Source organism: Adiantum capillus-veneris, chromosome 16 (assembly GCF_014529385.1).
Source record: "Adiantum capillus-veneris isolate H3 chromosome 16, ASM1452938v2, whole genome shotgun sequence".
Taxonomy (NCBI): domain Eukaryota; kingdom Viridiplantae; phylum Streptophyta; class Polypodiopsida; order Polypodiales; family Pteridaceae; genus Adiantum; species Adiantum capillus-veneris.
This window is the reverse complement of record NC_140946.1, coordinates 140,852,037-140,875,334: the sequence shown is the minus strand read 5'-3', so window position 1 is coordinate 140,875,334 and position 23,298 is coordinate 140,852,037. Positions and strand designations below refer to the sequence as shown.

Sequence of the window (23,298 nt, the reverse complement as noted above, 5' to 3'; positions counted from 1 at the left end):
TCTACATAAATTTCGGCAGAGTCTTCTTTGTAAAATAGCTCTGGTGTACTAAAAAAACAGACCAAAAAACACCTCAAAAAACCACTGTCTCTCTAACACTGTAAGCTGTGGGTAAACCTGTTCTGCACCTGTACTGTCTCTCACTGTCCTGTCATTGTCCTATAAGCATAGGCTGCGACAATGCCTCAACGTCAGTAAAGCAAAGATGCAATCCCAACTGTCTAACTCACAGTCAATACATCCTAGCTGCCTATCTAAGGGTGCTCGAGGGATCGCTCCAAGACCTGTATCACCGAAAGGCTCTCAACATTCGAGAATCCCCCAGCTCAATAAAACCTCACTCGACCCTCAACAAAGGATGCAGTAAATCTGACAATACATAGACTTCCCACAAAGTCATACATCCACATATTTCCCACTGTATGCTGTAACCGCTGCGGCGGTTGTTTGCTGCGTGACTCACAGCCAGCAAACCCTCAACAGAAATACATCATCTCTGAAAATACATCCCATGTGGAAGTACCTGCAATGTCAAGATGAAATCTGGAATATCAAGCAGCAAACACAAGCTACCTGATGAACTAGTGGATGTCACCTACAGTTTGTGTGTAGATGTGCCCGTGTCGTATGTGCTAGCCGTCCTTCGATGTGTAGACAACCACAAATCAGCACTTTAGAAGTGCAGATATCCTCAGCACCTGCAGTCGTAGGCCGAAACCCCAAATTTTCAGAGTCGGATCTTCACCCGCCGAGACCCCGTAGTGAAAATGGCATGCGCAGAACTTTGTCGAAGCCGAACGGTGGCCGTGCCTTCGCCTGTCGAATCCCACTCCAATCTGAGCAGGTGACTCTAGCTTCCTGCAGTGCTGCCCCGAGCCTCGATCTGAGCTCTGATACCAGTTGAAGGAGTCCGAGCAGAAGTGCGACACGAGAGAGAGTGCGAGAAGAAGAGCACGACGATATGGTGAACTCGCTCTGTTGTAATGTGCAGAGCATAGTGAGTTCTTATTAGGTTTTTACAAAAGAATATGTGTACATACTTGGTGGCCCGCCCACTTACCTGGGCGACCACATTGGGCTTTATACCCCAACAACTTGTACCTCAGCTTTGACACAAGCACAAAATCTTTGCTCATCAGTGTGACCCTGTGAGCAAATGCAGCTGCAATGTAGCTATCATTCATAAAGTCTATTAATAAATCCTTAGAAGCCTCCTGAAGGCACTTCAAGGCTTGAGATTGCTACCTTACCAAAACAAAAGTTTTGCTTTTCATCATGCTCACCAATCTATCTGATATCTCTTTGACAACTCTCATGAAGGGTAGCCTTGGAATAAGAAGAGAAGTAGATTTCTGTGCTTTCCTTATCTCCCTTAGAGATTTGACTTGATAATTCATTCTCTTCCTAGCAGTAGGCATCTAACAAGGTTTTGTAAGTGGTTTCTCTTCCTCTTTCTTCCCAACCTCAGGATTGACTGATTCCTATTGATTGTCATCATCTTTCTCTGAATTCTTCAGAGCTTGGTAAACTTTTCTAGCAATTTGCTTTGTCCTTGCCATCTGATTGTTGAAAAGGAGCTTGCTTTGTTTGTGACACAAAATATTCCCAAACAACACAATAGGAGGTTCTCAAGACTTTCCAAAAGATACGCTATCGCGTCGTGTGGAAAGATTGGATGAAAGTGTCACATGCTTCAAAAATTATCTGAACAACGCGACAGGAGGTATTTGAAAAGTTTAAAATAGTCACTATCGCGTCGTGCGGCTAGATGATAAGAAAGTAATCACTTTGAGAAAAATTGCCCAAAGAACACGATAGGAGGTGTTTCGAATGTTTCAAACTCTTCGCTATTGCGTTGTGTGGGTAGATGGGAAAAATGTAACCATTTTATGTAAAATTGCCCAAACAAAGCGATAGGACTTTCTTTCTACTTTACAAACCATGCTTTATCACGTCGTGCGGGTAAATCATCACAATAGAGTGTCACATTGGAAGAAAAGGTAAAAACATAATAGGAGGAAGATGAAGGACGCGATAGTGGAGGATGGTTGAAGGACAAGACGATGCAATTGGATTGTTTGAGAGAAGTGAGAATTGAACACCTGACATTGCCTTTTATACCTCCAACCATTCATACAGTTACCGTTGGAGTTATGCCATGTGGCACGTGTGTGCATGAGTGACACGTGTCACAAACGGTCATTTTTGGACCCCTATATGAGCTTGACCCTTGCCATTTTATTTTCCTTCCAACACCCTACTACAATCCTTTATGGTGTGATTATACATACTCAAACAACTTTTATAACCATTTTTAGTGCCTTATTACTTGTTCCAGCTGCATGACGCGAGTAGGAGGTGTTGAAGGACTTTGACCTAAGGATAATCGTGTTGTTAAGGCTAACCCCTTCAAAGCATTCTCTATCCTTTATACATCCTCTAACCCTTTCAAAGAATTCAAAGCACTCTCCTTCCCTCACCTCAACTCCATTCCTCTTCTCTCCCTCCTTCCCCATCCGCCATTCCCTCCAGTCCTACACGACGTGATATGCGGTGTTTGTAGAATCTTCCTCCACCGTTCGGGTCTAATTTTTTCACACCCTAAACCTCTTGCATGATGCAATTGGATATAGTTGTAGTATTCTTCAGGCTTGTTTTGCGTCGTTAAGTTTTGAATTTTGGTACCAAGTTTGGTGCAAAGTCTCAAGTTTGGTACCAATATTTTCAACCAAAACATGAGTCTTACTGGTGAAGGTCGTGAAGAGATTTTACAGGAGAGCCCAAGCAAGAAGCTCTTGGTTTCTATCATGGATGGTGGTGACATGTAAGTGTATTCAAAGGCATATAAAATATTCATTCCTTTGTTTGATCTTGCAGTTATGCTAGACAAATTGAAGGACTTTTTGTCAGAGGAGCTCAAAGAGTTTGAAGAGGCAGTTGAGGGTAAGTGTTTGGTGTTGGATGGCAAGACTTATTGTCATCTAGCTGAATTTACTACCAACTCAATTGAGAAAGGCAAAGTAACAAGGAGATTAGGAAGATTTTCCAAGAAGACATCTTTAATTTACCCACCGATCATTTCTTGTCATGTACATTCAAAGCCTTGCAACCTTGTTCCAAACGAAGTTGCCTTTCTTTTCTTTTTGTTCCTTAAAGTTGATATGCAAGGCAAAGGTGATGAAGTGAAAGATACAGACAAAGAGGGAAAAATTACAAATGTTTCCACAGTCCTGCAGCTTGAGAAAAGTGATTCTAGAGGAGAAGGAAATTGATGTTGTACCTGAGGAGCATGAGAGTTCAAATTTTGATGTGACAACTTAGAGCTAGTACTGTCATTGATGAGCCCATAGAGGAGGTAGAGGTATCTGAGGCCTCCCTTATTGTTCCAAACCTTCCGTACCTCTATATCAACAAAAAAGAGTATATCCCTCTCCATCATATTCAATGTCTACTTGATAGCAGGGAGGGCTACTGTATTGCAACCATTTCTGAAGCTTCTGAGGTGGCCAAAGATTTCATTAACACAGAAGAAGACTCAAAAGAGGAGTTTTTGGCACTTGATCTGCAGACATCTGATAACTTATTTCTTCCTGCTCCTGATGCACTTGCTTTATGCATGAAAAAGAGTGGAAGAGGAGAAACCTACTCTCAAAGTTGAGGATTTTGAGAAGAGACTTGTTGAGCTTGGCATCTAATCTTTTGGCAAAGACTTTAAGTTAAAGGAAGTTGAAAAAGACGTTGACATAGGAGAGATGACTGGATCATGCAATCTCCTTCAAGAAAAAGTCATTGTTGCCACGAGGATGAGTTGCAAAAGGTAGATTCAGTTTCACCTTGATCTCCCTTCCTATAATCTTTCTTTTTTTTCAAGTTTGTTTTAATTACTCATTACTTCTTGTTTTGCAGATTGAACTCCTTGACAAAGACAATTTTCTTGGGAGAGCTAAAGGCTCAAGAGGGAAAGCAATAGAGGGCACTTCAAGAAGGGATGCCTCCTCTCTCATGTACTACATGCCTACATTGGATAGTGCCACCTTCTTTGCTTTTCACATGTAGTATTCTAAAGATCCTGAGTTGCTAACATTTTCCCTGAAGATATTGTCATGGTTTTTGGGGTACACTCCCAAATCAATGCAATCAAGATCATGCTACTTGAGAGAGCTACAACACTTAGAATATTTGGGTATGCTGCAGGATTCAATGCGTCAAGAGCGGGATACTTTCTTTGCTACTCTAGTTATGTAGTGGCAGATGAGGAGACAAATGCCAACCTTCTTGGGGGCTATGGAAGAAGATTTTTTTTTAGATATAGGGGTGACATGCCTAGTGATACCAAAAGAATAAAAAATGATGTAAAATTGATAATATTTTGCGTAAAAATATATTTTTTGAATTTGGATCTTTTTAGAAAGACTCGTACAAAGTTTCAAATTGAAGCATTAATCTCCATTTTCTGGTTGAGCAGCATGGTTGTTTGATCTCATCCATTGTAATTGCCTCATATAGAGCCAATTGAATAATTCCTTTAGTGCATTGCTCCTTCTTTGTCCCCCTCCCTTTCTCATACATCTGAAAAATGAAGTCCTCGCTTGATAGTGAGATTTTTCCATTCCCTGAGTATTCCATGTTGCAAGGGTCCTTATTTTGTAAAATATGGTCCATGCAGGTACAGAATATACTATTTTTTTATAAAAAAAAGGTGAGTTGAACTATAGGATGCAATGTAAAAAACTATCCAAACTTTAAGAAGTAACTCATAATCACCAAGTAATATGTGATGTCTTTTGCTCCCCAAGCATCTGTGATAGTAGTTCTTCCACACTTCCATGCATTTGTTGGCTACATCTAGTCTACTTTTGACATTGGTTGTTATTACACAAAGATCCTTCCAGCATTTCCACATAGCATCCACTTGTTTGTTGTCATGGTTGCTCAAAAATCTTCTGGCTTTTGCTCCACCCATTGAAACATCTTGCAAAACATCACCCGTTCCTTTTGAAAAGTAGGATCTTTTTTTAGATGTGCTTGATCACCATGAAAACCCATTCGAGAGAGCACAACCCTGCATTTTTCTATGCACTTGTCTGCAAAATTTACTTGGCTTAGTAGAATATGCATAATCAAGATGGAGTCAAAGCAACTTGTCCAAGATTCTAATCTCTGCATGCATTAAACATATATGTACATTTTTTAAATCTATTGCTAGAATTGGATCCCAAATCATAGAAGATGATGGGTAGTCGATGATGTTCACACTCTTTCTCGATGGTGGTTTTCCAACCTCATGTTCTGCAAGCCATCCTTTCGTTCCAGTGCTTGCCATGCAATACAGACATGGATACTTGGTATTGGCACCTCCACATACACCAAACATGCACTTCAGTGCCTTTAGGTCGGCACTCAAGTGCCATTCTACAACGAAGCCACCCATGCCATCTACATGGAGTTGTTCGCCTGCATTTTGGTCCTATATAATAGAAGGGATATCGTTCTGCAAAAAGAGCCAAATCAATGTATCGTGATTTTCTACTGGTATTTGAGCTTCTCCAATCCACTAGAGCTCCATTTTTTATTGATTTTTGTGGTATGGGGAATCAAGCTTACCCTGGCTATAATCCAATGCTCTATTCATTAGGGATATGGATACTCTTTCCATTTTTTGACATTTTTGAATTTGAGCTTCATCCAATTTCATAACAAATATAAGTTTTCCTTCACAATCTACTTCTCGCATATTATAATATCTCACCATAGCAGATTGAACTTTTTTTATACTCATCCAAATGTTATTAAAAACATTATACTCAAAAGAAGATTTTTTCTTGTGTTTTTTGTATGGCATCGTTCCTTCTGTATGATAGTACTCTCCAAAATGTTCAGGTATTTCTTCGTTTAACAGAGTCCTTACTTTCCCAACATTGTGAGGCCTAGGCAATCCAAAAGATTTAATCTTGTAATACTTTAGGACCTGAAACCAGGTTTAGAGATGGCCCTATAACCCCTTTTACTCACTCCCACTGTGTCACAAACTTCTTGCAAGCATTTTAGAAGGTTGGACCAATAAACCCATATCTTTCAATAAATTTTGAAATACCAATTTCTTTTGGGTTTGATTTTAAAGAAGTTTCAAAAGTTTCAAAATGTCAATCTTATTCATTACCTCATTCAAAAATCTCACTCTTTCTTGAACATTGGACATATCAAATCCTAAAAGGCTGGTCACATGTTCTCTAGTAATCTTTAACCTTTTTTTTTTTTGCCCAGAACCTTTTGTTAAGTTTACTACATCTCTCATTTGTTTTACTCATGCTCTTAATCCTATTGGAGTTTCTTTTAAAGTCTGAAGTTGATGATTTTCTTGTTTTAGAGACGCTATTTGGTTTTCAAGCTCTAAAATTCTTGTTGCATTCGAAGACAAAGCAGTTTTGAGATATTGAATGTAATGTGTATGATCAATGTGTAAATGAGATAGCCTAGAACTATATCCTAGTAAGCCATCAACCCCATCTCCAACAAATCTCATCAAATCATGAGGTGTGTGAAAAGATGGATACCTTCCACTACTGGGATCCGGTGGATACAAGCTCCCATCTATCCATAGATCAATGTGTTTCTTCCCCTTGTTGCGAATTTGTCATGCTTCATTTGTAGCTGTAACTGGTCTTTGATAGACACTCCGCGCAGTAGCATATTCTTGGCTTAGCTTAATGTTCAAGTGAAACTTGCGGCTATCACTAATGGAAGATGTAGTACTCATTGTAAGTAATGAAGAAGACATAGAAAGTATAATGGAGATAACGTAGTAGCAGAGCTTTCAACATTAGAAAATAAGAGAGAAAGCTCGTGAAAGGTCAGCGAGAAAAAAGAGAAATTGAGTGATTCAAAAGTGGAAACAACTATTTGCCGCCAAGTGAAGTAAATGAGAACAAATTTCAAGATGAGCCGCAAAAAGGAATGTGAAGAAAATGATATCTTTTTAAATATTCAGAGATATGTACCTAGATACGCTTTAAATTGCATAGATATGCTTTAAATAACCAAAACAGACAAATTTGGAGCCGTCTTGATCATCAACGGCTTTCCTAATTAGTAAGTTAACCAATTCCTTACACAAGCCTTTTTGAGTCGTTTTTTGCCTTAATGGACCAATGAGTAAACTCTTCGTTTTCCTTTTTTCTTGCCATAGGAGCGTGCGAGAGCCTAGAGGTATATTAAGAGAGAGAAACAGTAATTTCTTACAATCAGAGGCCTACAAAAATCAATGTACTATTGTTTATGATTTAGGCATATCGATAAGATGACATCATGTCTTCAGTATGTCTGCTCTAGAAAAAATAGTGCAGAATCAAAACTAGATTCTCAGGGGAAAAGTGAAGGGTGGGGAAAAAAGGGGGGGTGGGGGCGGGGGGGGGGGGGGGGGGGAGGCTTTTTACCCTGGTCTTTTCTCCCTCCTTCTCGATAGTTTGAGCACAGCGTGAGAGCATCGCTTGAGGGCGATGGGCTTTTCTCTCTCCTTCTCGACAGTTTGAGCACAACATGACAGCATTGCTTCTGCAGAAACCCTGCGGCTCTGCCAGAGGGCAATGGGGGAGCCAGGTCGAAGTGAGAGGAGAGAGAGGATCAAAGAGAGAGGGTGTTTAGCTTTTTTGGAGGAGGGGGTGGAGAATCTCATTGAGATTCTGCATATTGAACATATGTGAGTATGGATAACATAAAATGGGGCAAGGACTTAGTGCTCAAAAAATACCTAGGTTTATTGTAATCCCACCTCAAGATTTGAAATTTACCTTTGAAAACAAAATTTGAAGGTGGAAAAACCTACAAATCTTAGAGAATGTTAGTATGTTCTTGTGGAAATACCTACAAAATTTGTAAAAACATCCTTAATCAGAGTATGGTTTAAAGATTAGCCCTTTTGCAACTTTGTGGAACCCATACTTCTACAAAAGCTTGTCCCGTGGGCAAGGCTCGACGACGAGGGTTGGCATTGCATTGCTTTCAAAGAGGCCCTCCCAAATTGACCTCAATCATTAAAATAAGTCTTTGTGAAACTCCTCACGGTTTGAGAAGGCATCTTTGACTCCTCCTCACCTGTCACCATTTATTGTATACAGGTAGAAAGTCCAAAGTATAGGCATGTGATTGTATGAAGGGAGCCCACATCAAATAAATTATCCTAGATATATACATGGTAAGATATCCTCATGGCAAGAATGCATGCCCGAATTGAAAGAAACTTGTTACTTACCTTTGAACAACAACAACAATAACAAAATTGAGCTTGGTAATAAGTAACAACTTGTGCTCAAAGTTTTAACTTTTCTCCTTGTCAGTGTGTGTGAGTGTGTGTGTGTGTGTGTGTGTGTGAGAGAGAGAGAGAGAGAGAGAGAGAGGGAGAGAGAGAGAGAAATGAAATGAAATGTTATATTAACGTCTTCGAAAGGCCAAAATGACCTATGAGACCAAAAAGTTACAATAGGTGAATCTGATACCATGTCTGAGTACGAAAAAAGACTAAAACACCAAAACACTAAGGAAATGAATCTAAAGCTGATCCGGAACTGAAAGGAGATAGAGGGAGGGGGGGACGCTGGGTTCAAATGAAATCTCTCATCGGTCGCTGTCAAATCTCATCAACATCCTCCATGGTCAGTACTCTGGTTGGGCTTCTTGCATGTCGAGATAGAGTGATCTGGATCTTCTGCTGCAGCCTTCGTCGGTGTTGGAAGATCCCTTGAGGTCGTGGGCATCTAGATCTGCCTAGCTCAATGGCTCAATCAATCAAAGTACCTCTAGTGTGGGTGGGCTTTGAGATCTGCTGTGATGAATCCTCCTCTGGCTCTCCCTTGGCTGGTGTAAAGAAATCTATGATATGTCTCTAAGACTGTCTCTCCCCTGATGTCCTCACTGAGATCTCCCTAAGTCTACGCAGCTCTAGTAGGAACAATCCAAGATATCTCTGATCCTCATATCTCATGACTCTAGAACATGGTCCAAAACCCTCTCTGAACAGACAATGAAAGCGGCCCCGTATCTCATAGTATGCCGGGCAATGACATGTGTAGTGCGGCTGTAATGGAAATGGCCTATGAACTTTGAGAATAGCGGAATTAAGAGAATTAGAGTGAGCATTTTTGTGAGATTACTTTGAGAACATAGAGGGTGAACTTAATGGATGGTAGCAACATGAACATAGTATTTAATTAACTTGGCATGAACAATACTTTTGCAAGAGAGAGAGTATTAGAGAACATGACAATAGTTGAGAACCGGATTTACTTGGAGTCGGTCCCCCCTCCAAAAGGTGTTGGTGCACCTGGTTTGTGTCGACCCATGATCATGTCAGTAGCAAGCGTATGGCAGCAGGCAGTGAGGTAGAAGAATGCTTGTTCATGTGCTAAATGCCAATTGTGACAAAGTACCATTGGGTGTGTATGTGGGACGCGGCATTTTGAAGGTCTACAATGTTTTCTTGGGCCCACTAGCCTCAGAAAGGTGATGCTTCTACTGGTGTGTACGCCAAATTGGGCGTCAAGGTCGGCTAATTTAAAGCTTGACATGTGCTGAAGGGAAGGCTCAAAGGCCAAAGGCAAAGCTCAACACAATCGCATCCAACCCTTAGCGTGGGAAGGCGGCCCAAGTCGCAAAAAAGATGCCATGCTAAAAAAAAAAAACGAGCTACAATCAACTGAAGGCAAGAGCGCCATCTGTTGGGGGGTCGGCAGTGCAACGAGGGGATGCCTTAGGGAGGAGGGCCATTTGGTGGCGATGCATGAGCAGTTGAAGAGGAGTTTGCATGGGGAAAGGGCCATGTTGTGGCTGCATGAGGGGCCACCAGAGGCCACGGATGAGGAGGTGACACCATGAGGAGAAGGGGACTGTAGGGGGGCCAATAGTCGGGAGGGTGGCCAGCTCGTGGAGCAGTCGATTCTCAAGGGGAGCTGCCCAAGGGCGACCAACAAAACAGGGTATGCTGCAGTGGGGGGTCACAAAGGCAACCAAAGGAGGGGGTGACTGCACGGGGCTACAGACGGCAGAAGGAAGAGCCGCCAGGAGGGTGGCCATCTCGTGGATTAGGTGCTGCTTGAGGAGGAGGCCACGGGGTGGCAACATGAGGAGCAGGGCGTGAGCACTGAAGGGGGCAGATCCGCGAGGCCATGAAGTGGAGAGGCGGTGACCAAGGGAGGCCAGGGCCAGGATCAGAAAAAAGGACACCTTGCAGAGGAGAGGAAGGCTGCTGAGGGGGAGCAACACCATAAACAAGGGAGGCCTTTGATTATTGCAAGGGGAGTGCTGTCAAAACAACCAAGGGCCGCCACTGACTTGAAGGAAAAGAGGAGGGCAAGCATCTGGAGGGGAGGGAGCCCGTTATCCAAGAGGAGGGTCGGCCAGGGATCTATGCAAAGAAAGAGAAGCCGCCAGTTGCAGGGAGGAGGGCGCCATCTGTGGCATTCTGAGCAGTCGGGGGAGCAAGTGTAGGAGAAGGGAGCCACCATGGGCTGCTGCAGGACAACGCCACAAAGGACTTGAGGGGAGTCGGCTTGTGCAGGAGCGAGGGAACAAGGCCGCCTGGGTATGAAATAGAGGTCGTGGTGTGGGCCACTGAGGAGCACCAAGGGTGGTCAGGAGGGTTGCTTAAGGGGTGGCCAATTGCATGCATGAAGGTTATGTAGTTGAAAGGTCGCAGAAGTCGCCATGGATCGAGCTCTAGCCGCCAAGGGCCGCTATCATAGTATTGGATAATGGTTATGTAATAGATAATTGGTTGGTGTTTTTTGCCGAGTTAGCCATCAATCTCGTCTGCGTCTCGTCTTTTGCCATGTCCCTGTGGTAGCAGTGGCTCCGGGATTGCATGTGTGTGTGCAGAGAGAGAGAGGGAGAGATTGATTGTGGTTGCAGATTGAATGTGATTTTGTGTGCGGTCGAGGTGTGCGAGGCCTTCCGGTGTGAGTGTGTTTACAATATGGGTGCATTGGTGTGTGCGTCAGTTAATGCGATTGCATGTAGCCGAAGTTGCTCGTAAGCGAGGCTGTTTATGGCAAGTTGCAGAAAGTGTGCATGCATGTATGTTTCTAAGTGGTTTGGGGTGCTGGATATCTGCTGGGCTATAGAGAGGCATCTAGTTTATGTACGGTGTGTGTTCTCATTTCCCCCATCCCAGCATTTGTATTAGAGATTCTCCCATTAAGAGAGACTTGGTACAATACAATATTTGTGTTCCTTGTAACCTTGGATGCTATGAAGATGGAAAGCTTCATGCATCACGAAAACTTTGCAAAAAGCATTAACTATCCCAAGCCTCAGTCCCAAGGCCTCAAACACATTTGAAGGTGGAGAGAGCTAGCGGGGAATGAGGATAGGGAAGAGGAAAAAGAATCATCCATAGGAGAAAGAAATAGTTCCTCACTTATCATCACTCTTCTTGCTTAGTATAGCATAATAGCCTAGCAATGAAGATGAAGAAGATGGCAAGCTTCATTGAAGTATGGCTCTTGGTTGGATTTGCAATTCATAGCCAAGAGTGTTGGTGTAGGCTCTCCCCTTCTCAACAAGCTTGGAGAAGGAGATGGAGCTCTTGCACTTTGCACTTCCCATAATGAGAGAGAGAGAGTGTGTTTGTGTGGGAGAGTATACCCCTCTCTCAAGCTTGGTCCACCTCTCTCTCTCTCTCTCTCTCTCTCTCTCTCTCTTAATATTTAATTTTATCATTTAGACATGTGTCCTCTTTTTCCTCTTTGAGAGAAAGAACTTAATTATTTATTTTTATGCATGTAAATTCTCATAGGACCTCTTTAAAACCTATCCAATAGGATTCAAGCACATCATGAGGGACACATGTGGAGGATTTTGACATGTGTCTTTTATGCTTCTTAAGTCATTTGGTTTGAATTGAACACTTCAAGCACTTAGTCAATTAAGCATGGAAACCCGTTTATGCCTCTTGAGAGTTTTTGAATTGAACACTTCAAGAACCTCAGTCATTTAAGCATGAGAATTCACCTCAAGCTTGGGCAAGGTTCCTACAAACACTTTAAGCTCTTAGTTAGCAAGTCGACAAGCACCTCATGCTTGGGTAGGATTCCCCACCTCAAGGTCTAAAGTCAAAGGACTTTTTAGCACTAAATTTTAGAGGTCTTTAATGAAGCTAACCCTAAGGTCTTTTAAGATCCATTAGATGCACGTTGCTCTCTGATAGACTACCTCCTTTTGGACCCCTATTAAGATGTTACCATCTCTCCTCTTGGTCCCTTTCTGAGGTAAATTTAGAAGCACTTAATGCACATTTCTCTTTGGTAGACCGTCTCCTTTTGGACCCCTATTGGGATGCAACAATTTCTCCTTTTGGTCCCCCTGTTGAGATACGTTTAGAAGCACATATCTATATCGTAAGTCTTGTTCCCCTTTTATCTTCCCATCTTAAATGATCAGTTTAATATGAGAAAATTATTTGGTAAAGTTAGATATTATATTTTATGACATTACCTCTCTCTTGAAATCATAATCGTTCTCGACTATGAGGTAGAGAAGATAAATCCTAGTCATTAGTCCATGTTTCTTTGCGGATAGAGGATCTCTTTTTACCCTACGACATCATTCCATAATGGATGACTAATCCATTTGGTGCTCGAAAGACTTAGCTGCCGCAAGCATGTCTGCTCTTTAGTCCATATCATACTTCCAAAGTAGAGTGACAAGTTCTACTTGGTGTTTGGGAGATGTCGTCACCACAAACATGATCCTAAGCATGCATACTTCTTAAATTTACAATGTTGCAAATAAAATCATGGAGGAGTACCTTACCACCCTTGCAACTAGATGAAATGCCTAGGGCGGTCAACAACTATTAGTCAAAGTCTTCACCCATGACAACTTGGAACAATTGGTTTCAAAAGGTGATGACATCATTCCAAAAGGTATGATCTCCCCAAGGAAGGGGAGAGTGTTTGCTAACATCCATCATCCACTTGCTCCCCTCTTAACCTTTCTCCTTGACCTCTCAATCTTCCAATCTTAGGGAATGTATATATATAGCCCTATACTCAAGAAAACAAAAATTAAAAAAGTAAAAGAGCAAGAGCCACCAAACAAAAAGCTCGAAACCTACAAGTTCTAGTACAGATCCAATATCATAAAAACACATTATGCACAAGGACATGACCTTTTAACGTGACCCTTATAATATTTGCACACTAACCATCATCTATCTGTGTGTACAGATATAGCTAGTACACTAGAATCATCCACTCCTACCTTGGGTGAGAGGTACCCTCTTTACTTTTTGCAAGTGTTTCACATAATCCACTCGGTGCTTGCATGTGAATGGGATTTGATAGATACGCTAGCGTGTGAGTGGAATTTCGAGGAGTTAGAATGGATGATACGTCTCTTGACCACAATTGATCCATACGTAGTAGACGACATCTCTCCGATTGCACAAGCTTATCCTCTTGACCAAGATGACTATAGACGCCTAGTGACATTCTTAGTGAGCATTTGTGCCTCTAATGATGAGGAAGAATTACATGATCACACGGATGGCACGTATGGTCTCACGGATGATGAATTTTTTTTCTTGATGATGACGAGGATAGGGGTTTAGACCTAGGGCTACTTGCCCATCTATTCAATATCTTGATCCCTTAACTCCCTAGGGGGTGCAACTAATTAGGCTACGGTACCTTATGATGTTTGATTGTGTTCAATAAAGGTTGGTGCCTCTTCCCACTGATGTGCCTCCTAGAGGTATTCCTTGTGTTTTCTAGTGTGTACAGGAACGTGTTGCCATTGTTAAGATTTTGAACTTCATGGAATCTTTCTCTTGTTCACTCTTTTAATCGAGTGTGATCATCAACACGAATAGGTGTTTATTATCCATTAGCATTGCCTCTTGTCTTCTTTTTAGCATCACTGTTTGTCTGCTTTAAATGTGATTCATAGCACAATATTCAATGCATTTTCTTAGATTAAACATTAGATTGTATATAATTTTTTGTCATAATCAAGCAGTCTGACTAAGCTAATTTGCCCAAGTTAGGAGTAAGAGATCTTCTCTTAATACCATGGGGAATGCCTTCCTAATAATCAATGGTTCTTAATCCAATTTAGGCAGCATTCTGTGAAATGCACTAGGGATTTCGAGTGGACTTAGTCCCTATTGACCTTTAGCTTAAGTATTATAAAGGGATTTTACTAGTGTGATGAGCCTGGGAGGGTAACCGTGTCATATGACCCCCCTAAGTTACAAAATTGAAATGCTGGAAACGAAAAAAATTCAAAAGTGCCCTAATGTTAAATCTTAAACTAGAAGAGAAATCCCAACTTGATTTGGTACTTCACTCACATGTATTGCCTATGGTAGTAGAGACCTAGAGGTTCCCAGTGTGGGCACTTTTCCTTGAAAAGCGAAAAGCCCAAGGCATACAAAATAAGCACACACATCAAAATTGATCAAGGTGAAAAAACTTTGGGGGGTCAAACAAAGGGAATAATTCAGGCGATGATCTCATAAGCAATTTCCTTTATTGTAGCTTAACTGCAAGGTCTTCTAGGTATAGCCTCTAGTCAGCCCTCGAACATGAAAAACTTTGCTCTCGCGATTAAACAACTTATTGACCAGAGAGAATTGAGAAGCTCGCTTGTATTAATAGTTGACATCTAGTGCCTCTCTACTGTTAAATTAGCGACCCCAGACTTGTTTAGTTTTTTACCTTTACAATTGCTTACGCGTTTGATTATATTACAATTTAATGTTTACTGCTGACAAATTGTTTAATATTTTGTTACTAATCAATTTGTGTTCCTACAACTACATATGCTTTTTAATTGTATCTGAGAATGCAATTACTGTGCCAATTTTGGGATATTTTGTAGTGATTGATAAGGCTAAGGACATTCAATTTTGGATGCTCTTTCACCTCAACGAACGGGCTTCATCTCAATAGCTTCCCATGAGGACGGCATATACATCAGGAAGGGGGGCATGTTAACCCTCACAGACACCCTATCACCTTCGATGGACGCCTTATTGTTTATTTGATTGAGTCATGAATCGGGCTTGTTGGTCCAATACGTGTGTAGGTGATTGCCGATGAGAGGCGCACCACTTATCTTATTTTTACAGTCTTTTTGCAATGATCAGCCACTGTGGACATCCATGTGTGAATGGTCAAACTCTTATAAAAGGTCCATTTGACCTAAAGACCTCATTCTTTGAGGTGCGAGCTAAGAAGTGCTCTTGCTCCATCTCTGTCTCCTTCTCCTTCATGTGCTCACGTGTGTATGTGTGTGTGTATGCAGAGAGAGAGAGAGAGAGAGAGAGAGAGAGAGAGAGAGAGAGAGAGAGAGAGAGAGAGAGAGAGAGAGAGAGAGAGAGAGAGAGTTGTGGTAGCATCGGCAGCAGCGAGGCAGTTGAGCACGGCATCGGCGGAGGCTCCTTCTTCTTCGCAGCACAGGATCCTTTATGACAGAAGCATTGAGCGGTGAGTGACACACCAATATTTCTTTGAGCTTGCTAGGACTGTCTAGTTGTGTGCTTGTAGCCTTTTGAGGCTCGCACACAGTGCACAGGCAAGTTCCGAACCTCTGACACGTGCAACAAAGTGCACAAACAGGTAACTGATGTAGTTCTCCATATGCATCTTCTCGTGATGGAACCTTGTAAGAGTAGACAAACAAATCCATTGTTTTGTAAAAAGAAGGTGGCCTGTCAGCATATATAGCATTTTCAATCCCTTTATGCATTGCTTTGAATGTCCCACTTAGGCTCTCCACAGACTGCCATTCCATAGATGTTGAATGAAATATATATGGAACTGAATCAAAAAATGAGAAAGAACATTGGGAGAATGATAAATTCATTGTATCAAATAGATAAGATTTTTTATTACATACAGTAAGAATGCAGTGTGGGATGTTCGTCCAAGTCTAACACCATGTCTTTGGCCATGCACACGTGTTGAACCTTAGCTAGCCAGCTATTGTCGGTCACTTTGAAAGAAAGAACTTGACCTTTCCAATGGTTTTTTACTTTATCTCCTTTGGTTCTCCTCACTCTGTGTACACCTTTGCATGAAGAAAGTATTTTTACCCAGTCATTCACACGAAAAGACATGGGTTTCCAAAGAACATCCTCTCGAACGTTATGAAAGTCACAAGAAGTTATGTTATGTGAAGGGTGACATACAGAAGACGCCATGGAATCTCAAAGATTAGAGAAGAAAAAATAAAATTTATAGACGGAAAGACCTAAACCTCTCACAAAATAGAGGGAAAGTGAAAAAGATATACGTTTGAAAAAACTAGGTGATTTGTCATTAATGGCCTTGTTTTTAGAGCCTTCTCACATAGATTTTGTATCTTTTGACAACAATTTGTGAAATATAAAATAGAATAAAAGATGAGACTTCATTACTTTGGGCCGCAAATTTGATGAGCTTACTCGCCGAAAGCACCTAAATATAATAGGTTCGGCCTTATGAACAAGACATTTAGCCGCTTTTTGCCAAAATAGGACCATCAAAACCCAAGATAGAGGAGACAAGAGTGCCATACTTTTTGTATACGTGTCAATTGGACTATTCCTTAATCATTAGATTAACAAACAACCCTTTTCTAGCCGTTTTTGGCCCTAATGCAAACTTTTGACCACTATTGGAAATTTTTCCTTTGGCACTTGCTCAAGTCGTTCTACCACCCCGTCGGTGTCATGGGCTACAAAGAAGGGAAGCTCCTTTCTAGACTTTTACCCTTCCGCCCTTCTTGCAGTTTTAGCCACTATTGCAGTTTTGTTTCAAAGTGATGATAAGGTTTTCCACTATGCTTTTATTAAACTATGTATTGCATCAGTTGAAGGAGTACGAGCGGAAGTGTGACGCGAGAGAGAGTGCGAGAAGAAGAGCACGACAATATGGTGAACTCGCTCTGTTGTAATGTACAGAGCATAGTGAGTTCTTATTAGGTTTTTACAAAAGAATATGTGTACATACCTGGCGGCCCGCCCACTTACCTGGGCGACCACATTGGGCTTTATACCCCAACAACCTTCCACTTAAAGTCCAATGTGGTACTTTAAGTGTGAGAGAAGCTACTATACAAGCTAATATACAAGATATGTAGAGAAGTGATGTACTACCCTACACCTAACTGCTTGCGAAAATGCACAAAGCTCTCTGAGGGAATTCCTTTTGTAAGTAGATCAGTAGGATTTTCTGTGGTGTGAACTTTGACAAGCTGAATTTGCTTATCCTCGAGCATTTTCCTAATGAAATGATACTTCACATCCACATGCTTTGTCTTTGAGTGATAAACTGGATTGCGAGCCAATTTTATAGTACTCTGACTATCACAATATAACACAGGCATCTCTTCTTTGATTCCCAAATCTGTTACTAGTCGATTAAGCCAAATTGATTCTTTGCATGCCTCTGATGCTGCAACATATTCAGCCTCTGTAGTAGACTGAGTAACACAATCTTGTAATCTAGAACGCCATGATACTACTCCACCAGCCAATGTAAAGACATACCCTGACGTAGACCTTCGGTTGTCTAAGTCACCTGCATAATCTGAGTCTGTAAAATCCTTTACACTTAGCTCCTGACTCCCATAGCATATACGCATACTCTTTGTAGCTTTCAAGTATCTCAATATTCCTTTCACTGCCTCCCAATGTTTCTTGCCTGGGTTTGACATGTATCGACTTACTACTCCCACTGCAAATGCAATGTCTAGGCGAGTAGCAATCATTGCATACATCAAACTACCCACTGCAGAAGCATGTGGAAACTTATCCATTTCAGCCTGTTCTTCCTCAGACACAGGACAAACTTGTTTGCTAAGTTTCAATGCGCATACCAAGTACATGACTTGCCTCACCCATGTCTTTCATGTCAAACGATTTTGCCATCTTTGACTTCAAAGCTGAAATTTCTTCCAAGTGCTTGCCAGCAATCAACATGTCATCCACATACAAAATAAGGATCAGCCAATTTCCATCCTTAGCCTTCTTTGTATATAGACAGTGATCGAACTCACTATATTTGTAGCCTTGAGAAAGCATAAACTTGTGGAACTTATGGTACCATGCCCTCAGTGATTGTTTTAAGCCATAAAGACTCTTTATCAACTGGTATATTAAATCTTCCTTGCCTTTCTCAACAAACCCTTCTTGCTGTTGCATGTAAATTTCCACATCTAGATCACCATGCAAGAACGTTGTCTTGACATCCATTTGGTGCAACACCAAATCTAATATGGCAACCAATGCAAGAAAGCATTTCAATGTAGTCATCTTGACCACCGGAGAGAAGAATTCATGAAAGTCAATGCCTTGTTCTTGCTTAAAGCCCTTGGCAACAAGCCTTGCTTTGTACTTTGGATGGATATCATGAGCGGTGATCTTATACCTGTAAACCCATTTACAAGGTAGAGCCTTTTTGCCCTGTGGTAATTTCACTAGCTTCCATGTCTGGTTTTTATGCAGAGCTGTCATCTCTGACTGCATGGCCAATTGCCAATTCCCGGAGTCCTTCATTTGCACTGCTTCCTTGTAACATGAAGGCTCATTGCAATCAGTAAAAAGGACATATTTCATAGATGGAACAAACCGATCAGGAGGTCGCGTGATACGTCCAGATCTACGCAAAATAGGTGGCTCAGGCTCATCCACAGCCTGTGGTTCCAATCTATCCTGTCCTTGCTCCTCTTGAGCCCTGACATTTTGTCTTGCACGTGCAGGTCCATCTTCTTGGAAGACAACTCTTCTAATCTCCTCAACCCTCTCTGGTTTAGAATGATATTTGGATATATTAAAGTGAACATCATTGCTACGGATAACCTTTCTGGATTCGGGATCCCAAAGTCTATACCCTATCTCACCAGAATTACCATAGCCTAGAAAGATGCACTTTCTACTCTTTGGCTCAAGTTTGTTCCTAAATTCCTTTGGAACAAGAGTATATGCCTCACAGCCAAAGACTTTGAGATGCTTGTATGAGGGAATTTTGCCTGACCATACCATCTCTGGCACTGAATCCTTTTGCAAAACCTTGCTAGGAGATCTATTTATAAGATGAACAGCCGTTGATACAGCTTCAGCCCAAAACCCATTTGGCAGTTGTGCATTAGACAACATACTTCTGACCTTCTCTTGTATGGTCCTATTCATCCTCTCAGCAACACCATTTTGAGGAGGATTGTAAGGAGCAGTAAGTTCACGTTTTATACCTTTTGACTCACAAAAGTCCTGAAAGGCCTTTGAAACATACTCTCCACCATTGTCAGTGCGTAAGATTTAAGCTTCTTGCCACTCTGATTCTCCACAAGTGTCACAAACGTTTTGAAAACAGTAAACGCTTCATCCTTGTGCTTGAGAAAGTAAACCCATACTTTCCTCGAGTAATCATTTATAAATGTCATAAAGTAAGAAGCTCCCCCTAGAGATAGGTTAGGCATAGGTCCACACAAATCACTATGAACAAGTGCCAACTGTGTATCTCTTCTACTGCTTCTATGCTTATGTGGCTGCTGTGTTTGCTTACCATACAGACAATGTTCACAGAATTCAAAATCATTAAATGAAAAGCCAGGCAAATAACCAGAACGAGACAAGATTTCCATTCCTTTCTTGGACATATGTCCTAACCGGCTATGCCAGAAAGAAACGTTCGGCTGCTCGGTTACATTGATTACATTTTTAGAGACATTTGATACATAAATCATGTAAAGTCCTCCAGACTTTACTCCATGTGCTACTGTCATCGAACCCTTGGATATCTTCCACTTGTTTTGTCCAAAAGTGGTGATGTAGCCAGCATCATCAAGTAAACCTGCGCTGATCAAGCTCTTTGTAATTGCGGGAACATGTCTCACATTCTTCAGCGTGAAAGAAAAGCCATTCTAAAACTTCAATTGAACATCTCCAACACCTAAGATCTCACATGTCTTCCCATTGCCTAGCCGAACATGATCTTTAGTGGTCACATAAGAGGTAAACCACTCCTTGTTTGGAGACACATGTTGTGATGCCCCTGAGTCTATAATCCAGTCACTCAGTGCATTTCCATCAGATGCTGTAAGAAGAGCTGAGTCCATTGTATTCTTCAAGAAGTAGATGTCTCCTGACACTAGACTGTCATCCTCTGCAATAGTGTTTGTCACATTTATTTCTTGAATCTTCACTGAGGACTTGTTCTTCTCACCATGGTCTTCAGCTTTCTCTTTGCCTTTTTTTGCTTTCCATTCTCTGCAGTCTCTTTTCATGTGACCCTTCTTGCCACAATGGTAGCATTCTATGTCACTCTTGCCTTTAGCACTGCGGGACTTGCTACGAGAGTGATTCCTCTTTCCACCTTTGTACTTTTCTTTGGTCCTTCCCCTGACAACTAAGGCTGTTCCTTTGCCTTTGTCCATTGTATTTCTATTGGTTTCTTCAGTAAGCAGACTTCCTTCTACACCTGCTATGTTCAAACCATCTGGAGGTGCAGAATTACTCAAAGATGTGCGAAAAGTGTCCCAACTTTCCGGCAATGTGATCAACAGGAACATAGGTCTAACAGGTTCATCAAACTTGACACCTTGAGCTGACAACTAACTATAGATTGTGTTGAATTCATTCAGATGATTGGACATAGGTGTCCCTTCTTTCATCTTCAAGTCAACAAGCTTCTTAAGCCAGTATACCTATGAAGCTGCACTCTACTTCTCATAAAGATCACTCAGCTTTAACCATGCTTGATAAGCCGACATCTCGTCTGCTACATTGAATTAAACGCTTTCTGCCAAAGTCAGCATAATGGTAGAAAGTGCCAATTCATCCATTTCGCTCCATTCATCTTCGTCCATATCTTCTGGTTTTATCCCCTTGACCTTTATAGGTTTTATCTGCTTCTTTTGTAGCAACACATGCCAAATCTGCTTCTTCTACAATGGGAAATTGGTTCCATCCAGCTTCTTGATATTGTAAAGAGCAGTGTCCTGTGATCCAGCCATAGCTACGCTTCACAGTAGTTTACTTTCCTGGGAAAAATTCAGCAGAGTTTCCCCTGTAAACTGACCTGTCAAATGAACCAAGAAAGCTTCAGATTCTGCATAAATTTTGGCAGAGTCTTCTTTGTAAAATGGCTCTGGTGTACTAAAAAAACAGACCAAAAAACAGCTCAAAAAACCACTGTCTCTCCAACACTGTAAGCTGTGGGTAAACCTGTTCTGCACCTGTACTATCTCTCACTGTCCTGTCACTATCCTGTAAGCATAGACTGTGACAATGCCTCAATGGCAGTAAAGCAAAGATGCAATCCCAATTGTCTAACTCACAGTCAATACATCCTAGCTGCCTATCTAAGGGTGCTCGAGGGATCGCTCCAAGACCTGTATCACCGAAAGGATCTCAACATTCGAGAATCCCCCAGCTGAATAAAACCTCACTCGACCCTCAACAAAGGCTGCAGTAAATTTGACAATACATAGACTTCCCACAAAATCATACATCCACATATTTCCCACTATATGATGTAATCGCTGCGGTGGTTGTTTGTTGCGTGACTAACAGCCAGCAAACCCTCAACAGACATACATCATCTCTTACAATACATCCCATGTGGAAGTACCTGCAATGTCAGGATGAAATCTGGAATATCAAGCAGCAAACACAAGCTACCTGATGAACTAGTGGATGTCGCCTACAGTCTGTGTGTAGATACGCCGTGTCGTATGTGACACACCTCCAAGAACTGTGAGCCGTCCTTCGATGTGTAGACAACCACAAATCAACACTCTGGGAGTGCCGATATCCTCAGCACCTGCAGTCGTAGGCCGAAACCCCAAATTTGGAGAGTCGGATCTGCACCCGCTAAACCACGTATTCGAAAAATGGCCTGCACAGAACTTTGTCGAAGCCGAACGGTGGCCGTGTCTTTGCCTGTCGAATCTCACTCCAATCTGAGCAGGTGACTCTGGCTACCTGCAAATGTTTCCCCGAGCCTCGATCTGAGCTCTGATACCAGTTGAAGGAGTACGAGCGGAAGTGTGACGCGAGAGAGAGTGCGAGAAGAAGAGCACGACGATATGGTGAACTCGCTCTGTTGTAATGTACAGAGCATAGTGAGTTCTTATTAGGTTTTTACAAAAGAATATGTGTACATACCTGGCGGCCCGCCCACTTACCTGGTCGACCACATTGGGCTTTATACCCCAACATCAGTCAGTGGAAATGCCATTTGGGCCCTCTTGTAATGGTTTTGCCAAAGCCGCATTTTGTCTTGTTTAAAAGAGAAGAGCGAGAGAGAGAGAGAGAGAGAGAGAGAGAGAGAGAGAGAGAGAGAGAGAGAGAGAGAGAGCCTTTGTGAACAAAATTGAAATCACAAGAGAGTGCGGGGCATGGGGAGAAGCGGCATGCTGAACGATGTGTTGAGGAGCATGTACAATGCCGAACAACATCGCAAACAATAGGTGGTCCTTAAAACCAGTTTTAACCTGCTTGAAAACTTCCTTGTCGTTATGTAGAAGCACGGCTTTTTTGGGGATGTCCGATGAGAAGAGGAGACCCGAGTTGCAAGAGTCCATGTGGAACTCCATGGACGGCTGAACAAGGTATGTGCTTGCACATCTCGATATGAAGTTGGAGTGTCAAAGGTTAAGCGGTGGGTAGACAGACTATTGCCCATGAAACAATTTGGGTATGTTGTACTAACCACCTCCCGAGGTGTGATGGATCATAAAGAAGCTCGAGAAAAGTGGATGGGTGGTCAACTTTTGGGATTCTTTTATTGAAGGAGAAGTCTATAGCGTTTTTTTGCTTCCCATTTAAAGAGAATACACAAATTGGGTTAGGTTATCTCTCTTGATAATCCCTTTTGGTTAGGAAGATGTATACGTGTCATGGTCCAATTCAATGCATGTAACTTGCAAATTACAGTCACAATATAAGCTTTGTTCAGAGGAGCTAGAGAATCTTTTCAATTTCACTCTTAGAGAAACTACTTGTGCTTCATGTTTTGCATGCTAACATGGATTTTCCAGCAATCCACACACACACACACACACACACACACACACACACACACACACACACACACACACACACACACACACACACACACACACACACACACACACACACACACACACACACACAGAGAGAGAGAGAGAGAGAGAGTTCCCGATGATTCTGTACTTTTTTTCCTGAAATTGATACCACCCACTATCTTTTATAGTTAGTCTATTCTCACATGTAATCTAACTAGATCATAGAGAAGTATCTCCCGATTCACTGTTTATTAGCTTGTTCTTTTCCGACATACT

At 41.8% G+C, this 23,298-nt stretch overlaps 1 pseudogene; it reads left to right on the top strand.

Moving 5' to 3' along the window:
* The first annotated feature begins 22,374 nt into the window (after positions 1–22,374).
* Positions 22,375–22,767, top strand: LOC147439970 (small ribosomal subunit protein uS8z/uS8w pseudogene; annotated as a pseudogene).
* The last annotated feature ends 531 nt before the right edge of the window (positions 22,768–23,298 follow it).